Source organism: Schistocerca serialis, chromosome 9, assembly GCF_023864345.2.
Source record: "Schistocerca serialis cubense isolate TAMUIC-IGC-003099 chromosome 9, iqSchSeri2.2, whole genome shotgun sequence".
In the NCBI taxonomy this organism is placed as follows: Eukaryota; Metazoa; Arthropoda; class Insecta; order Orthoptera; family Acrididae; genus Schistocerca; species Schistocerca serialis.
In genome coordinates, this window is record NC_064646.1 from 381,249,439 (window position 1) to 381,267,117 (window position 17,679).

The 17,679-nt window shown below is 45.0% G+C and overlaps 1 protein-coding gene and 1 pseudogene across 1 annotated transcript in view; both read left to right on the top strand.

Moving 5' to 3' along the window:
* LOC126418727 (fatty acyl-CoA reductase wat-like) overlaps window positions 1-17,679 on the top strand; it is a 292,976-nt gene that overhangs the window by 84,837 nt on the left and 190,460 nt on the right. The window lies entirely within an intron of this gene.
* LOC126420093 (5S ribosomal RNA) lies at window positions 2,646-2,763 on the top strand (annotated as a pseudogene).

Consider the following 17,679-nt stretch of genomic DNA (forward strand, 5'->3'; position numbering starts at 1 on the left):
TTAAGGAGCTGGCTCTGAGCACTATGGGACTTAACAGCTGTGGTCATCAGTCCCCTAGAACTTAGAACTACTTAAACCTAACTAACCTAAGGACATCACACACATCCATGCCCGAGGCAGGATTCGAACCTGCGACCGTAGCAGTCGCGCGGTTCCGGACTGCGCGCCTAGAACCGCGAGACTACCGCGGCCGGCCTATTAAGGTGCATGAAATATTTTCTGGGCAAGTTTTATTTTGCCTACACAGTATAACGAAATGTATCGCAACAGGTGACATACTAAGTGGAACAAAATTTACATCATTGACAGAAACACATGAAAAACAGGGCCTTTCGAGCCACAGAGGACTGTTTAAGTTGCTCGACTAAAAGATGTTTGCAAGGCAGAATTTGAGAAAATAGTGTTGGATTGTATGGGAGAAGATTTATAAGTAAGCACCCTAGAAGGGTACAATGCGGAAAAATAGTGACGTAGTAGCAATTACAGGGGTACCATGAACATCGATGCAAGCAATGGCTCAAATGGTATCGAACCCAGAGTCCAGTTCAGCTAGTGGATTATCCATCGCAGTACTCTGCCACTGAACTTGCTACATCTTGTATTGTTCACGGATGTAGCATGTTTGTATTGTGAAGGTGTTTTCAACTACAGCAGTAGCCATGTATGGAGAAATTAAAATCCATATACCACGTTCGCTTCAGATCATCACCAACGATAGTTCTGTATATCAACTTGTGGTCTGGAGTTTGTAACCTCCCCACAAAAATTTTACAAGAATATTATTTAAGACTGCTAATGATCATTGAGCTAAGTGTAACCTTTCCACCAAAAATTTAAAAAGATGACATTATTTAATAGAAATGGGAGCCAAGCGTAACCACCCTAGCAATTAAATTTAATGACAATAAAAATGAGAATCGCAATCTGCCTCAAGGTGTAAACTCTCACGAAAATAATGAGAGACAATTTAATGCTAATGAAACTTCCGTGATAATGATAACTCAATTAATCCGAAATATCGGTCTTTGGCCCTGTGCAAAAAAAATCAGAATTAATTTCTTACCTCATTGAAACTGCATGTCAAATTTCTGCTCTCATTGTTGGCCACGGCTTGGAGGAAATGCATTGCAAATATATATATTTTTTTAAATTTAACTGAAACTTTTCTTTAAAGGAAATGGAAGGAAATCGTTGGTTCAATTAAAAGGTTCTTTTGAAAAAAATTGCTTTGAAATCAAAATTATTATTGGGGCGATTATTGCACAAATTAGTTACAGTTGATTTACATTATTAGCTGAGCGCATTTAAAAATAATATACCTCATCCTGAATCTTGACCAGAATGCCGTGTCGACGCCCGCCGACTCCTCACACACAACTGCACTCGACTGCTACTACCGACATACTGCACTGCTCACAGACTGCCCACTGACAGACTGCTCGCAACTATACTGCACGACTACTACTGACCGACTACTGGACGCAACTGAACTGAGCTACTGCTACCGACAGAGAACACTGCACGACGACTACTGACCGACTACTACCGACGACTACTGACAGAGTACTGCTCGCAACACTCGCGCGGTCAAGCGCAGACTAACTACGATAAAAGGCTCTCTGGTCAAAGATTTTATCATGCCTCACCATCGCTGCTACGTTACATACATGTTTCAAGTTGGAGTGAATTAATTAACAGAACCTTATTTACTGCTTCCCCTTGTTACTAGGTGTGAGGCACGCGATTATAAATTGCAGATGTTTCTGCATCCAAGTTGATGGCAGTGCTCTCAAAGAAAATGTAGAATGATCTTCGATGTTTCTACAGTTATTTTTCCATATAGTCTTACGTGAAGTAATTGGCGTTTGACACTGCTGTGCAGAATCTTTGTTGCGTGTCGCACCAGAGATATGTCAAGAGTAGCAAATGCCGTAGCAAAGCGAGCAGAGAGCCTGTCGGGCTGCTTGTCACTTAGATCAATATCCAGTACCTTAAGTGTTGGCTATAGGGTGTGTGTTGTTTTCTTTGATACAAGATAAATGTTAATTTCCGACTATTCGTTCGATATACATTAAATGTATTCGCAGGTGCGAATATGAACATTAACTGTGTAATGGAAAGACGAAAATGAAAATTTGTGTACTTAAAACACATGAAATATATTCGCAGTCGCGAATATGGACTACCATCACCTGTATAAAAGAATGATGCCAATGAAAATTTGTGTCGGCCGAGAATCGAATCCGGATTTCTCGCTTTCCGTGACCGGTTGCCTTACCATTAGGCCATCCAAGCACGACTCACGCCCCAACACAGACTTCCACATGTCGTCAACCATGTGTCTATCATCTGCACTAGCAAATGCGTAATACATATTCCCGTACAGGCGAGACATTTCAATTTAAAGTCGCTCGCCTGGTGTCGGCGGATACATGCATGCATGCTGGTCTGAAGGAACATTGCATCGTACTTGTGAACAACACAGGCAGTGCATTGTCGTATTAGTTCGTGATCTAAGAGTACTCTACCAGCTCCATAATTATGACTCAACTGTTTCGGGCACATTGTATCGTGCTCAGTTGTGAAGTCTACCGCTTAAACGAGAGGGCCACAAAAAATTAATATGTATTCAGCTAAATAAATGCGGCAACAGCCTTGCCGCAGTGGATTCACCGGTTCCCGTGAGATCACCGAAGTTAAGCGCTGTCGGGCGTGGCCGGCACTTCGATGGGTGACCATCCAGGTCGCCATGCGCTGTTGCCATTTTTCGGGGTGCACTCAGCCTCGTGATGCCAACTGAGGAGCTACTCGAGCGAATAGTAGCGGCTCCGGTCAAAGAAAACCACGATAACGACTGGAAGAGCGGTGTGCTGACCACACGCCCCTTCTATCCGCATCCTCAATGAGGATGACACGGCGGTCGGATGGTACCGATGGGCCACTTGTGGCCTGAAGACGGAGTGCTAAATAAATGCACTTGGCGCAGCAAGGGTGGCAATATGAAGGACATCCGGCCACACTTAGCTAGTAACAATTCAAAATCCAATAACTAACAAAACGATCCCGTTAAGATACGGGATAAAGGCTAGGAAAGAGGGGAGTTTTTAAATTATAATTCAATTTGCATTTGAGTGCTGCATTTGGATAACACACTGTGGAACGAAGTTAAAGGATCACTTTTTTAATACCCATTATGTGGCTCCCATTTCGACGTATAAATTTGAAATTTGCCTCTGTAATGGCGCAAAAGCGCGCCACCTTGCGACGTCACTCTTGGGCTCGCCGACACTTCAGACAGCAAGGTGTCGCCACACAAGGCCACAGCTCAGAAGTTATTATCACCTGGAAGGTGAGTTAATGATGTCACATTGGCACCAAATATCACCACTCCTCTGCCCACAGCCACCGTAGGCGTGTCACTTGACGAGAAGGTCGTCGCATCCTCTCTTACAAACCTTCAACCCCTTTTTTTGACGTCTCTCAGAACCGCGACGCACTGCGTTGAAGTCACGCGGTTTTCCTATGAGTGACGGAGGAAAACATTGCAAACACAAGGCCGCCCAGACTCGACACGAAAAGACCTCAGCGGGAGGCATAAACGCCCTAAATGAAACCATTCCTTTCCCTTGGGCATTGATTCTCACACATTTCGCTGCCAAAAACGACAGTTCGCAGTACGGTGAACAACAGGAAGACGTTCTTGATAACCTCTGATACCGCTCGCACCCTCGGACATTTCAACCCTTCTATAAGTACATAGTGGGGCTGTGACCGCAGTTGTTCCTCTCAGTCTGGAACCAATAGAGACCGTTCAAAACCAAACGAAATCTGAACGTGATCCAAAGCAGCAAAGGGTACTTGCTTTTTTAGCCATCCATTTTTCCGCCCTCCAGTGACATTATCATACAAGAGTGCATGATTAACACGTACGTGAGCAATATAGCACAGAGTCCCTCTAAGACCTCCCAGTTCGACAACACCCTTGGTGCCATCAAAGCAACTTTGTTTACCGCATTAGAAAAGTACACTATGTGATCTAAAGTATGACACCTGGCTGGAAATGCCTTACAATTTCGTGGCGCCCTCCATCGGTAATGCTGAAATTCAGTATGCTGTTGGCCCACCCTTTGCCTTGATGACAGCTTCCACTCTCGCAGGCATACGTTCAATCAGGTGCTGGAAGGTTTCTTGGGGAATGGCAGCCCATTCTTCACTGAGTGCTGCACTGAGCTGAGTCATCGATGTCGGTCGCCAAAACATCTCAAAGGTATTCTATAGGTTTCAGGACAGGGTTCTGTGCAGGCCAGTCCATTACAGGGATGTTATTGTCGTGTAACCACTCTGCCACAGTCCGTGCATTATGAACAGGTGCTTGATCGTGTTGAAAGATGCAATCGCCATCCCCGAATTGCTCTTCAACAGTGGAAAGTAAGAAGGTGCTTAAAACATCAACGTAGATCTGTTCTGTGATAGTTGCACGTTCAACAACAAGGGGTGCAAGCCTCCTCCATGAAAAATACGACAACACCATAACACCACCGCCTCCGAATTTTACTGTTGGCACTACACACGCTGGCAGATGACTTTCAGCTGGCATTCGCCATTTCCACACCTTACCATCGGGTCGCCACATTGTATACCGTGATTCGTCCCTCCACCAATGTTTTTCCTCTGTTCAATGTTCCAATTATTACGCTCCTTACACGTCGTTTGGCATTTGCCGGCGTGATGTGTTGCTTATGACCAACCGCTCGACCATGAAATCCAAGTTTTCTCACCTCCCGCCTAACTGTCATAGCTCTTGCAGTGGATCCTGATGAAGTTTGGAATTCCTGTGTGATGGTCCGGGTAGACGTCTGCCTGTTATATATTACGACCCTCTTCAACTGTCGGCGGTCTCTTGTCAGTCAATAGACGAGGTCGGCCAGTACGCTTTTGTGCTGTACGTGTCCATTCACGTTTCCAGTTCACTATCATATGGGAAACAGTGGACCTAGGGATGTTAGAGGTGTGTAAATTTCGCGTACAGACGTATGACACAAGTGACACCCAATCACCTGACCATGTTCGAAGTCAATGTGTTCCGCAGAGTGCCCCATTCTGTTCTCTCACCATGTGTGTTGACTACTGAGGTCGCTGATATGGAGTACCTGGCAGTAGGTGGCAACACTATGCACCTGATATGAAAAACGTATGCTTTTGGCGGTATCTGGATACTTTTGATCACATAGTGTACCTGTCAGAAATTCCGACACCAAATCAGCCTGGCGGCTACTGTAGCCCCTTCGACACCACTGAGGTTTGCCTACCTTCCGGCGTTAGAGCACCCGCCAGCCTTATTTGGTGTCGATATTTCTGAGAGGTGCATTTATAACGTGCTCTACAAAGGTGCTTGGGTGTCATAGAGAGTACTGCCGAACTGATGGTCTTGGAGGGACCTTTTGCTGTATTATTCACGCACACGAAAATGTTGCGCTCCTGTGTGATTGTGTCAGGACAGTGAAAACCAGGAGGATTGAAAAAGCGTAAGTATCCTTTGCCACTTCGGATCACGTTCAAATTTCGTCAAATGGTTGTGAACGGTCTGTGTTAGTTTCAATCTGTATACGAGAGAAAAAAATTGCTGTCGTGCTGCAGTCCAAAGGAGTGTTGTTACGTTCAGTAAGGATGCAGTCCCACAATGCCCTTAGAGAAAGATTGAAACATCGGAGCGTGTTATCAATACCAAAGGTTATCGAGAACATCTTCCTGTTATTCATCGTACTGCGAACTTTCACTGTCGACCGCGGAATGTGAGGGATTCCATGACCCAAGTGAAGGGGTGGTTTGATTGACGCCTTTTATGTCACACCCTGAGGCCTTTCAGTATCGATTCTGAGTGGCCATGTGTCAGCATTTTTTTTTTTTTTTTTGGCCGGCCACCCGTAAGAAAATCGTGTAATTACAGCGCTGTGTGTCGCGGTTCTGACCTACATCGGGGAGACGTCAAAAGTAGTGGTGAAATATAGGTAAGAGGTGTGTGACGATGTTCTCACCTTGTGACACGTCCATTTTGGCGTGAAATTTGGGGCCAATATGACATTATTAACCCACCTTACCGTTCACATGAACTTCTGAGCTGTGACCTCTTTTTCGGGTGTGTCCACACCTCGCTGTCTGAAGCTTCGGCGAGGACGACATCGCCTTTGCGTCACTATAGAGGAAAGTTGTAGGCACCTCTGAGTCAAAGTTCAAACTTATACTTCGTAATGGAAGCTAATTCTTTAATTCTGTCGCGCAATATGTATAAAGAGATTAGGAGTATTAGCCATTAGAATGTAATTTCACGATCACTAGCGTTTACTTTAGTGAACAATAGCGTTTTGAACAGTAGATATAAATACTTTACGGATCACTGTTAGAAAATGTTTGGCATCTGTGCATTACTGCTAATGAAAAGGAGGCGCGTTTTTAAAATAAGCACCATTTTAAAATAAAAGAAAAAACAAATACATTTTTACAACTTTAGTTTTTCATCAAAGCATGGATCTTAATCTACTTTTCAGTTTTCCGCCTCTATCAAGATATGTATCGTACAACCTGCTGAAAACCTTCCTCACAGAAATCTGATGCTAAACCTTTTAACCACTCCTGTGCACTAACCGCAAAGGAGCTTAAAAAAATGGTTCGAGTGGCTCTGAGCACTATGGGACTTAACATCTGAGGTCATCAGTCTCCTAGAACTTAGAACTACTTAAACCTAACTAACCTAAGGACATCACACTCATCCATGCCCGAGGCAGGATTCGAACCTGCGACCGTAGCAATCGCGCGGCTCCGGACTGAAGCGCCTAGAACCACTCGGTCACTGCGGCCGGCAAAGGAGCTTCGGTAGGTGCTAAAACAAATGAGTCATTGTTACATGCTAGGTCAGAGCTATACGGAGAGTGATAGTCCGCAGCCATACCATGCGACGAGATCTCGAGTGTGATGAGACATGTGGGGCACGGCATAGTCGTGCACAAAAATGACGTCTCCACTGAACAGCCATACTCATTGTTTTGGATTGCGCGGTGCAGTTTAAAAAAAAATCGACTAGGAAACGCCCTGCCTATCCCAAAACACAGTGCACATGACTTATGGGCTGAAAATTTTTCTGGAATTTCAGTTTCTAGGGCGATGTTCTACCACCGTACCAAGGACTTTTGTTTTAATTCTGGTGTAACCTGAACAACTCAAGTTTCGTCACCAGTGACAATTTCGCTTAAAATCTCATTTCCTTCGATGCAGTGCCTCTGGAGAAAAATCATAGCACAAGCTAAACTATTGGTTTTGTGCAATTCAGTCAGCATCTTTGAGACACAATATGCGCACAACTTGAGATACTCTCCTTAAACTTCATCAATTTGCTTATGAATTTCGGCAGCTCTCACGTCTCTCGCATTTAAGAAACGAATAACAGCGCGTATTTCACAATCGATGCCATTTTAAATTGGGTAAGCCATTTCAAACATATAAATAAACGTTCTGAAGGGTCAGTTAGATCCGCTTTAATTTAAATTGTGAACTTTATCGTCTCACATTTCGTTTAATTTCTGTATAATGTAATGTACAGCCATCAGTGGAGTTGAGCGTGTCTGATAATTGTTTCATTTCACGTATTACTGAACACTCACAGCCTCGGGCAAAGGAGAATGCAAATGCGGTGTCATTTATTTAACCATGACAGTAGATCCGTCCTCTTTCCTTATCTTTCCTCCTCGTGGTGTGGATCTTGAGTAATTGTGGATTTAAAGATGGCTTCTTCTTAGACAGAAATAGAAAGGTAATGTATTGTGCTACGAACTTAGTAGCTTCACTACTTCAGGAGGACTCTGCGACATTGCAGAAACAAATGGTCTGATCCAGGGTTGGTAACAGTTACGAATTCCGTTCCCTCCCCTTCGGGAAGCGTGGCCGGTAGAGCGCACAAAAGAAAAGAGGTCACAATGATCCAGAGCTTCGAAGGTGAGAGACGTATGCTTCGCGCTGTGCTGGGCTTGTGAACATTCATTTCACAAAAGGGTCATTCGTTGGGATATTTTAAGTTAATTTTAGGGTATACACTCACTTTGTTCTGTGCTGACCATTGAGCCACTTGGGTTCCGTTCTTACTTTAGAGCTAATTCGTGATGCTGCCTTTCTTACTTTTCAGCTTCAATTAACACGTTAGTAAAGCGTGTGTTGATTTATAGGATATTTTCGCAACGATAATCTAAGATGAAATTCATAAGATTGGTGGTATGTTACCATCACGTGTGTAGTCTGTAAGAATCGAGTACTTCTCCATCGGATGGTTTGCGATTCAGTCTATAGAATGTTCCGATGCAACCGTCGGATTTGAAATTGCGTTAAATTCTCTTGGGATCAATACTCATTTTCAGCGATCACTTCGATCGGCAGCAACATGTGTAGATGATACGAATGAGTCTCCCTACCAAACACTGATGGTGAGTAAATATATAATGAGGCATTATAAAAAGTGAGTGGATTAGCATAGCGTGTGCAGATTAAATTAAACTGCTGTCCAGAACAAGATCTGGTATTTTGCGTTGTCTCTCGCTACTAGGAGTACAGATTTACGGTGGAACATCTCACAGACGGTAAGTCCCATGACATGTGCAGAACAAAGTGAGATATGGCCATTGTGTGACGTTATAATCAGTTATTTCGCGGGGCTTATTCTTTTTCTGTAGAGCAGAAGCATACAGGAGAGGAACCGCCTTTATGATTCTCTTTGTCCAAGATGTAGGATCACCACGTGGTGTTGAATAGGATGAGCTTTCGTTTATGTGTTGTCAATCTGGAGTAGCCCCCTAGTTACGTGATACTTTTCGTAATGTTTCTCCATGCATGCAAAATATCGGCTCTCGTGGTGTCAACTGCCTAATCATGTGTTGCGATTCCTCATTCAGTGTTTAGAAAATTACCCCCCATAATGTCACTGAATGAATGCTCTCGTGTGATGGAGTACTTGATTTTCCACGTGTAATTGTGGAATTAGATAATCCTATAATCCCGTTCCGTATATCGCGTTCACCACGATGTTGCCAAACACGGATGCGACAATCATGATGCTGTAAACAGAACCTAGATTCATCCGAAAAAAATGACGTTTTGCCATTCGTGCACCCAGGTTCGTCTTTGAGTACACCATCGCAAGCGCTCCTGTCTGTGATGCAGCGTCAAGGGTAATCGCAGCCATAGTCTCCGAGCTGATATTTCATGCTGCTGCAAACGTCGTCGAACTGTTCGTGCAGATGGTAGTTGTCTTGCAAACGTCCCCATCTATTGACTCAGGGATCGAGACATGGCTGCACGATCCGTTACAGCCATGCGGATAAGATGCCTGTCATCTCGACTGCTACGTGATACGAGGCCGTTGGGATCTAGCACGGCGTTCCGTATTACCCTCCTGAACCCACCGATTCCATATTCTGCCAACAATCATTGGATCTTGACCAACGCGAGTATCAATGTCGCGATACGATAAACCGCAATCGCGATAGGCTACAATTAGACCTTTATCAAAGTCGGAAACGTGATGGTACGCATTTCTCCTCCTTACACGAGGCATCACAACAACGTTTCACGAGGCAACGCCGGTCAACTGCTGTTTGTGTATGAGTAATCGGTTGTAAACTTTCCTCGTCAGCACGTTGTAGGTGTCACCACCGGCGCCAACCTTTTGTGAATGCTTTGAAAAGCTAATCATTTGCATATCACAGCATCTTCTTGCTGTCGGTTAAATTTCGCGTCTGTAGCACGTCATCTTCGTGTTGTAGCAATTTTAATGGCCAGTAGTGTATAGATGTCTGCAGCCCTCGCTTGTACATATAAAAGTCCCAGTCCACTCATACGCGGAGGTAGGGTGAAGATGTCGCAGCAGACTTTAAATAGGGCAATAACCAAACGCCGCCTGCTGTCTGCAAGTCATTGCTTTAAGTAGTGGGAGAACATGACCCATGTGTATCAACCTAGTCGTGACATGAAGGTTAAAATTCTGGATACACTATACGAGGTCTACGTGTCGAAGTAGATTCTGGTGGACTTCTGTGCGTATAGCCTGCAGGAGATGATCTATAGTTCACGGTAGCCATGCAGGCCGCATCGCGTGTAAATGCAAAGCCCAGTTATCTGATCACGTCCAAATGAGGGAGGATTGCTCTGTGTTCAACAGCGTGGTGGGAGGACATTGACGCCACGCACGTTACACCGACGTTTGCCGCATCGATGACACCAGCACTTTAGGAACAGTTCTGTCTAAGGTATACATGAAGTCCAGAGGTGATGCCGCAGCTTGGCACTCGATGGACATTTCCAAGCTACCGAATTGCTTGGACCCGCAGTTCGATGACAGGTTTATCGTACTGACGCAATTGAGGTCAATCTGACTGGAACAGTGGCGAAGATCCAGCTGCTGTGAGAGATGTTTCGTGCATCACATATTCCTGACTTCCATGGTTATGCGACATACATGACACCATGTTATCAGGCTGGCCGCAGTACAGCGATACTAGTGCGAGACAGTATTGATGTCGAAGATGTGACTTACCTCCTTTCAGTCAGGATATTGGCAATCACAGTGCTGGGTTCATGTATTATTAATGCGTATTCCCCATCAGGGACGACAAATTCCGTGAGAGATTGCAGCTTTACTCAGAGGAAATCATCCCCCTATGTTTTGGTCGCTACGATCAGTGTATCTTCGGCGGCAATTTTAATTGTGTGCTCCACCCCAAAGATCAGGTCCCACACTTTTCGATTTGACAGGAGCTACAGATACTGTTTCGAGACATGCATCTCATCGATACTTGGGAGAAAGTCGCCCAGTCAGTTTGATCTCATCTGTGTCTTACATGATCTTGCGAAAGGGATGTTGGACGCCAAACGGTGACTGCTTGTCTACTCAGACCATAGTGCCTTCATATGCACGGTCAGCCTCCAGAAACCAAGTGTATGGTGCGACAGTGGGATGTGGAAGATTAATGCCATCAGATTATCGCGATGTGCAAAAGCCGTCTTTCACGATACCCTTCAACGATGGCATGGTGGATGGAATGTGCAAAACCAGCATTCCGGTGGGTACTGATACTTTATAGAAAAGATATCGCCGCGTGGCATCATCATATCTAGACTTTTATTACATGATGCCTTGCAAACTCGCATACCACCAGCCGTTACCAGACCGAAAGATGGCAAGCTACTGAATTAAAGCCAAAGTTTTGTCTCTTATACAGTGAAAATTGGCAGAGGTCGCCAAGCGGTTGCGGTGTCCAGACCGAACCAGCGGCGAAATTCCATCTACAGGGTGAAAAGTATTTAAACCGACAAACTCTGGGAAGTTGTAGGGGACATCAAAACAAATATTTTTCCATAATGTCATCTTTTCCTTTGAGGATTATTTAAACCGCTGGACGCCGTATTACGCTCTTCAGTTGTTAGATGCCGTATTACGATATTCAGTTGTTAGAGGACGTATTACGCTCTTCCGTTGTAGGAAACTGCTGTCCACCAGTGTAGTAGTGCATTGCCTCTGTTTACTAATGGAGAGATACAGCTGGAGTGAGTACACTGACATGCTTGGTGCGTACTAAGTAGCGCACCACAACGGACGAGCTGCACAGCGGGTTTATAAACAACAGTATCCTAATCGCCGTATCCCGCATCATGCGACCTTTGCTGCTGTGTACCAACGTCTGCAGGAGACCGGGTCATTTAGCAGATTACCTGGACAGGGGCGCCGTCGCACGGTAAGAACGCTGCAATTTGAGGAAGCTGTCCTGCAGCATGTGGAGCGGGAGCCTTCAATCAGCACTCGTGAAATTACACGTAACATGGGGACGAATCAGACGAATGTAAGAACAGTCCTTCGAGAGCAATTGTTACGTCCATTTCACTTACAGCGTGTCCACAACCTGGAACCAGTTGATTATCCACCCAGAGCACAGTTTTCGCAGTGGTACCTGGGGCACTGTGAAAATCATCCTACATTTCCATCCTTTGTGTTGTTTAGCGATGAAGCAACGTTCGGGCGTGATGGAGTCTTCAACATGCACAATTCGCATGTTTGGAGTGACGATAACCCACATGCCACAGTTACTAGCGCTAATCAAGTGCGGTGTTTCATTAATGTGGTTCGGTGTTGTTGGGGACTGTTTAATTGGGCCGTATCTGCTACCTAGGCCAGCAGCATTAGTGGCAGAACAACTGAGAGAAAATTTGGAATACATTTCACATAAATTTTCTCAGCATGTTATAGTCTTAGGTGGAGATTTCAATTTACCAGATATAGACTGGGACACTCAGATGTTTAGGACGGGTGGTAGGGACAGAGCATCGAGTGACATTATACTGAGTGCACTATCCGAAAATTACCTCGAGCAATTAAACAGAGAACCGACTCGTGGGGATAACATCTTGGACCTACTGATAACAAACAGACCCGAACTTTTCGACTCTGTATGTACAGAACAGGGAATCAGTGATCATAAGGCCGTTGCAGCATCCCTGAATATGGAAGTTAATAGGAATATAAAAAAAGGGAGGAAGGTTTATCTGTTTAGCAAGAGTAATAGAAGGCAGATTTCAGACTACCTAAGAGATCAAAACGAAAATTTCTGTTCCGACACTGACAATGTTGAGTGTTTATGGAAAAAGTTCAAGGCAATCGTAAAATGCGTTTTAGACAGGTACGTGCCGAGTAAAACTGTGAGGGACGGGAAAAATCCACCGTGGTACAACAACAAAGTTAGGAAACTACTGCGAAAGCAAAGAGAGCTCCACTCCAAGTTTAAACGCAGCCAAAACCTCTCAGACAAACAGAAGCTAAACGATGTCAAAGTTAGCGTAAGGAGGGCTATGCGTGAAGCGTTCATTGAATTCGAAAGTAAAATTCTATGTACCGACTTGACAGAAAATCCTAGGAAGTTCTGGTCTTACGTTAAATCAGTAAGTGGCTCGAAACAGCATATCCAGACACTACGGGATGATGATGGCATTGAAACAGAGGATGACACGCGTAAAGCTGAAATACTAAACACCTTTTTCCAAAGCTGTTTCACAGAGGAAGACCGCACTGCAGTTCCTTCTCTAAATCCTCGCACAAACGAAAAAATGGCTGACATCGAAATAAGTGTCCAAGGAATAGAAAAGTAACTGGAATCACTCAATAGAGGAAAGTCCACTGGACCTGACGGGATACCAATTCGATTCTACACAGAGTACGCGAAAGAACTTGCCCCCCTTCTAACAGCCGTGTACCGCAAGTCTCTAGAGGAACGGAGGGTTCCAAATGATTGGAAAAGAGCACAGATAGTCCCAGTCTTCAAGAAGGGTCGTCGAGCAGATGCGCAAAACTATAGACCTATATCTCTTACGTCGATCTCTTGTAGAATTTTAGAACATGTTTTTTGCTCGCGTATCATGTCATTTCTGGAAACCCAGAATCTACTATGTAGGAATCAACATGGATTCCGGAAACAGCGATCGTGTGAGACCCAACTCGCCTTATTTGTTCATGAGACCCAGAAAATATTAGATACAGGCTCCTAGGTAGATGCTATTTTTCTTGACTTCCGGAAGGCGTTCGATACAGTTCCGCACTGTCGCCTGATAAACAAAGTAAGAGCCTACGGAATATCAGACCAGCTGTGTGGCTGGATTGAAGAGTTTTTAGCAAACAGAACACAGCATGTTGTTATCAATGGAGAGACGTCTACAGACGTTAAAGTAACCTCTGGCGTGCCACAGGGGAGTGTTATGGGACCATTGCTTTTCACAATATATATAAATGACCTAGTAGATAGTGTCGGAAGTTCCATGCGGCTTTTCGCGGATGATGCTGTAGTATACAGAGAAGTTGCTGCATTAGAAAATTGTAGCGAAATACAGGAAGATCTGCAGCGGATAGGCACTTGGTGCAGGGAGTGGCAACTGACCCTTAACATAGACAAATGTAATGTATTGCGAATACATAGAAAGAAGGATCCTTTATTGTATGATTATATGATAGCGGGACAAACACTGGTAGCAGTTACTTCTGTAAAATATCTGGGAGTGTGCGTACGGAACGATTTGAAGTGGAATGATCATATAAAATTAATTGTTGGTAAGGCGGGTACCAGGTTGAGATTCATTGGGAGAGTGCTTAGAAAATGTAGTCCATCAACAAAGGAGGTGGCTTACAAAACACTCGTTCGACCTATACTTGAGTATTGCTCATCAGTGTGGGATCCGTACCAGGTCGGGTTGACGGAGGAGATAGAGAAGATCCAAAGAAGAGCGGCGCGTTTTGTCACCGGGTTATTTGGTAACCGTGATAGCGTTACGGAGATGTTTAATAAACTCAAGTGGCAGACTCTGCAAGAGAGGCGCTCTGCATCGCGGTGTAGCTTGCTCGCCAGGTTTCGAGAGGGTGCGTTTCTGGATGAGGTATCGAATATATTGCTTCCCCCTACTTATACCTCCCGAGGAGATCACGAATGTAAAATTAGAGAGATTAGAGCGCGCACGGAGGCTTTCAGACAGTCGTTCTTCCCGCGAACCATACGCGACTGGAACAGGAAAGGGAGGTAATGACAGTGGCACGTAAAGTGCCCTCCGCCACACACCGTTGGGTGGCTTGCGGAGTATCAATGTAGATGTAGATGTAGATGTAAATGGCAGGCACTATTACAATTTTCTCGCCAGAGCATTGCCTGAATTGCTCGAAAACATCCCGCTCCCTACAAGACGACGCAAGTGGTTCCAACATGACGGGGCGCCGGCACATTTCACTCGTCGTGTAATTCGATTCCTGGACCGACGGTTCCCAGAAACGTGGATTGGCAGATGTGGTCCTGTACCATGGCCTGCTCGATCCCCAGATAAGTCCCCTCTGGACTTTTTTGTTGGTTTAATTAATTTGTTGGCCGAGAAATCTTCCTCTATCGGTTTAAGTACTCCTCATAGGAAAAAAGAACACTAGGGAAAAATATTTGTTTTGATGTCCCCTACAGTTTATCGATTTAAATACTTTTCACCCTGTATGAACGACATCGCGCTTGATAGCCGTAGACTCCGAAGATAGCTAAACAAACACTTCACTTTGCAGGATGGTTGAAACTTAACCACCCAGGCAGCCATTATAGAAGTATTTGCAGATTATTATTGATGTTTCTATCAGGAGGAGAATATGAAGGAGTGTGACGATAACGACATTTGGCAGCGAGTGTCACGCACCATCTGTGACACAGTAGTATCGTCGCTTTTAGCGAAGATTACGCAGGACGACATTGAGAACACGCTAGATAAGAGTGCACTTAACAAGTCGCATGCGCCACACGGACTGACGCTCGAATTCTATCGGACTTTCCGCATCCTGATGATGCCACGTTGGATCACCATGTACCGAGAGCTGACGTCCCACGGTTTTTGCGTGCCACTTACCTTCACCGATGGACTAATCATCCTGATACACAGGTCTAGAGGTCGGTCGATTGAGGATCGCTGCCCGATCATAATGTGAAATTTGGTCTGTAAGCTCTTTGCCCAGCTCCTTGTAGCGTGCATAAAGAAGGTCCTACTACTAATCCTTTCAAGTCAGCAAACGATACAAGGAAGAGAGACCAAAACGCAAATAGCTATTGGTGAATGTATGGATTTGATAGCTCTCGCCGCTTTTATCTCAAATGACTTCCACCACGCACGACACAGTGCATCATAAGTTTCTTACGACAGTTCTAGCCCGCATGGGGTTCCTGTCTGACTTCCTCAACGTAATTTTGCGCCTCTTATGTGAAGTATGATACCACACGCTGGTAAATGGATACGCAGTGGGTCCCTTGCCAATCCAGCGTTAGGTTCGACAACGATGCCCATTCTCCATGATTTTTTTGCCATCGCACTGGAACTGCTCATAGGAGAGCTGACGCATAGATTATCAGGGATTATGTTCAGGGGCCATCCCTTCTATTGCAGGTAGGATCACGTGATAAGGTGAATTCCGTGCTTGAATGGATCATGCGATATGGATTGATGGCGAGAAGCCACATGAATACAGTAAGTCGACGGCGATATTGGAAAGGGACTCTTGGAGGGCTGCGTGGTGCACTCCCAAAGGTGGGTTGGGCATCGTCTGCTCAGAGCATAGAATGGGTGTCCACATTCTGTCATGCGAAGGGCAACTTCCAGGTCACGTCTTGATGTCTGATCTCTCAGCTACATATGAAACTTCCACAGTTTCACTATGTATTTCCGTGCTGCAACTTGCTGCGGTTGTATTTGTGGGAGCATCGTCTTGGTGGATGGAGTCTATGTCTCCCAGTGCCTGGTCCTCAACCTGTTTTGAAATTGCTCTGTGCCTCTGCTTATGGTGCTTGTGGATCGTTGCTTTCTGGTGTTCTTCTGTGTCAGATGAAGGTAGCGACTCACAATGGTCCAGCACAAAGTGCTCAGTGTGTCTATCACCATTCTCGTCATGGACATCGTCATCTGTGACAGATACGCCACTGTCGGAATGGAATCTGTGACATGTAAAAGAGCGTTTCATCTTCCCCTGCATTGGTGGATGTCGCATTGGGTCATAGGGAGTGTCGGATGCTGTGGTGAAGCGGCAGCATTCGTGAAGGTGGCAGTTTAAGCCACAGGAAGCAGAGCTGTCTGCGACAGCTGCACGGGGTCCTCCTGGCGTTGGATGCATTCGGATCGGAGGTGTCCCTCCTTCCTAGAACCATGACAGGTCTTTGGTTGTCCGTCGTAAATGACGAAGGCATGGCACCCTCTGATATAGAGATATGAGGTGACATGTCTTTTACCATGCTACAGGAGTGAAGAATCGACTCAATCCCCTCTGCTGGGAGTTTAAATGGAAATTTAAATATCCTGATAGTGCAGAGCCCCAAACCAGAATGATGTACATCCACAGTACGCACATTGTCATCAGTATGGCATAAGTAATGGCTCTGTATTGTTTCCTGGAGGATACATTCACATGTTACATCATTGATGATCTTCATGTAAATTATACTGCTCACAATAGATAAATGTATGCTGAGGATGTTTTGGAATGTAAATTTGAGCGTCCGTTTTCTGTATTGGTTCGCCATGTTGATCCACACACATGCATAATCCAGTGCACAAGAAACGGCTGAGTTCTCAGTAAACCAACATGAGAACCCACTCCATGATGAAGATAGAAACGACACGTCTGCACTGCTGCCCTGTCACAGGCAAACTGGTGACAGAGCTATCCAAGGACGACTCACGAACCCTTAGTCAGGCAGTTTCATATCAGCTACACTTCGCTTTAGAGTGGAAATCTCATTCTGGAAACATCCACCAGGCTGTGGCTAGGCCAAATCTCTGCTATATCCTTTCTTGCATAAGTTTTGTAGGAGAGTTTCTGTGAGGTTTGGAAGATAGGAGATGAAGTAAAGCTTTGAGCTATGCCTGGATAGCTTAGTAGGTAGAACACTTGCCCATGAAATGCAAAGGTCCCGAGGTCGAGTCTCGATCTGGCACACAGTATTTATTTACCAAGAAGTTTCAATTTACGCATTGTTTCCGACAGAGATCAGGTATTCAATGTAACACTGCTCAGACATGATTGAAGTAGGTGGAAATCTTAATTCAGACATCAGCCACAGATGATAGAAAGAGGTCTAGAATGAATAAACGAGT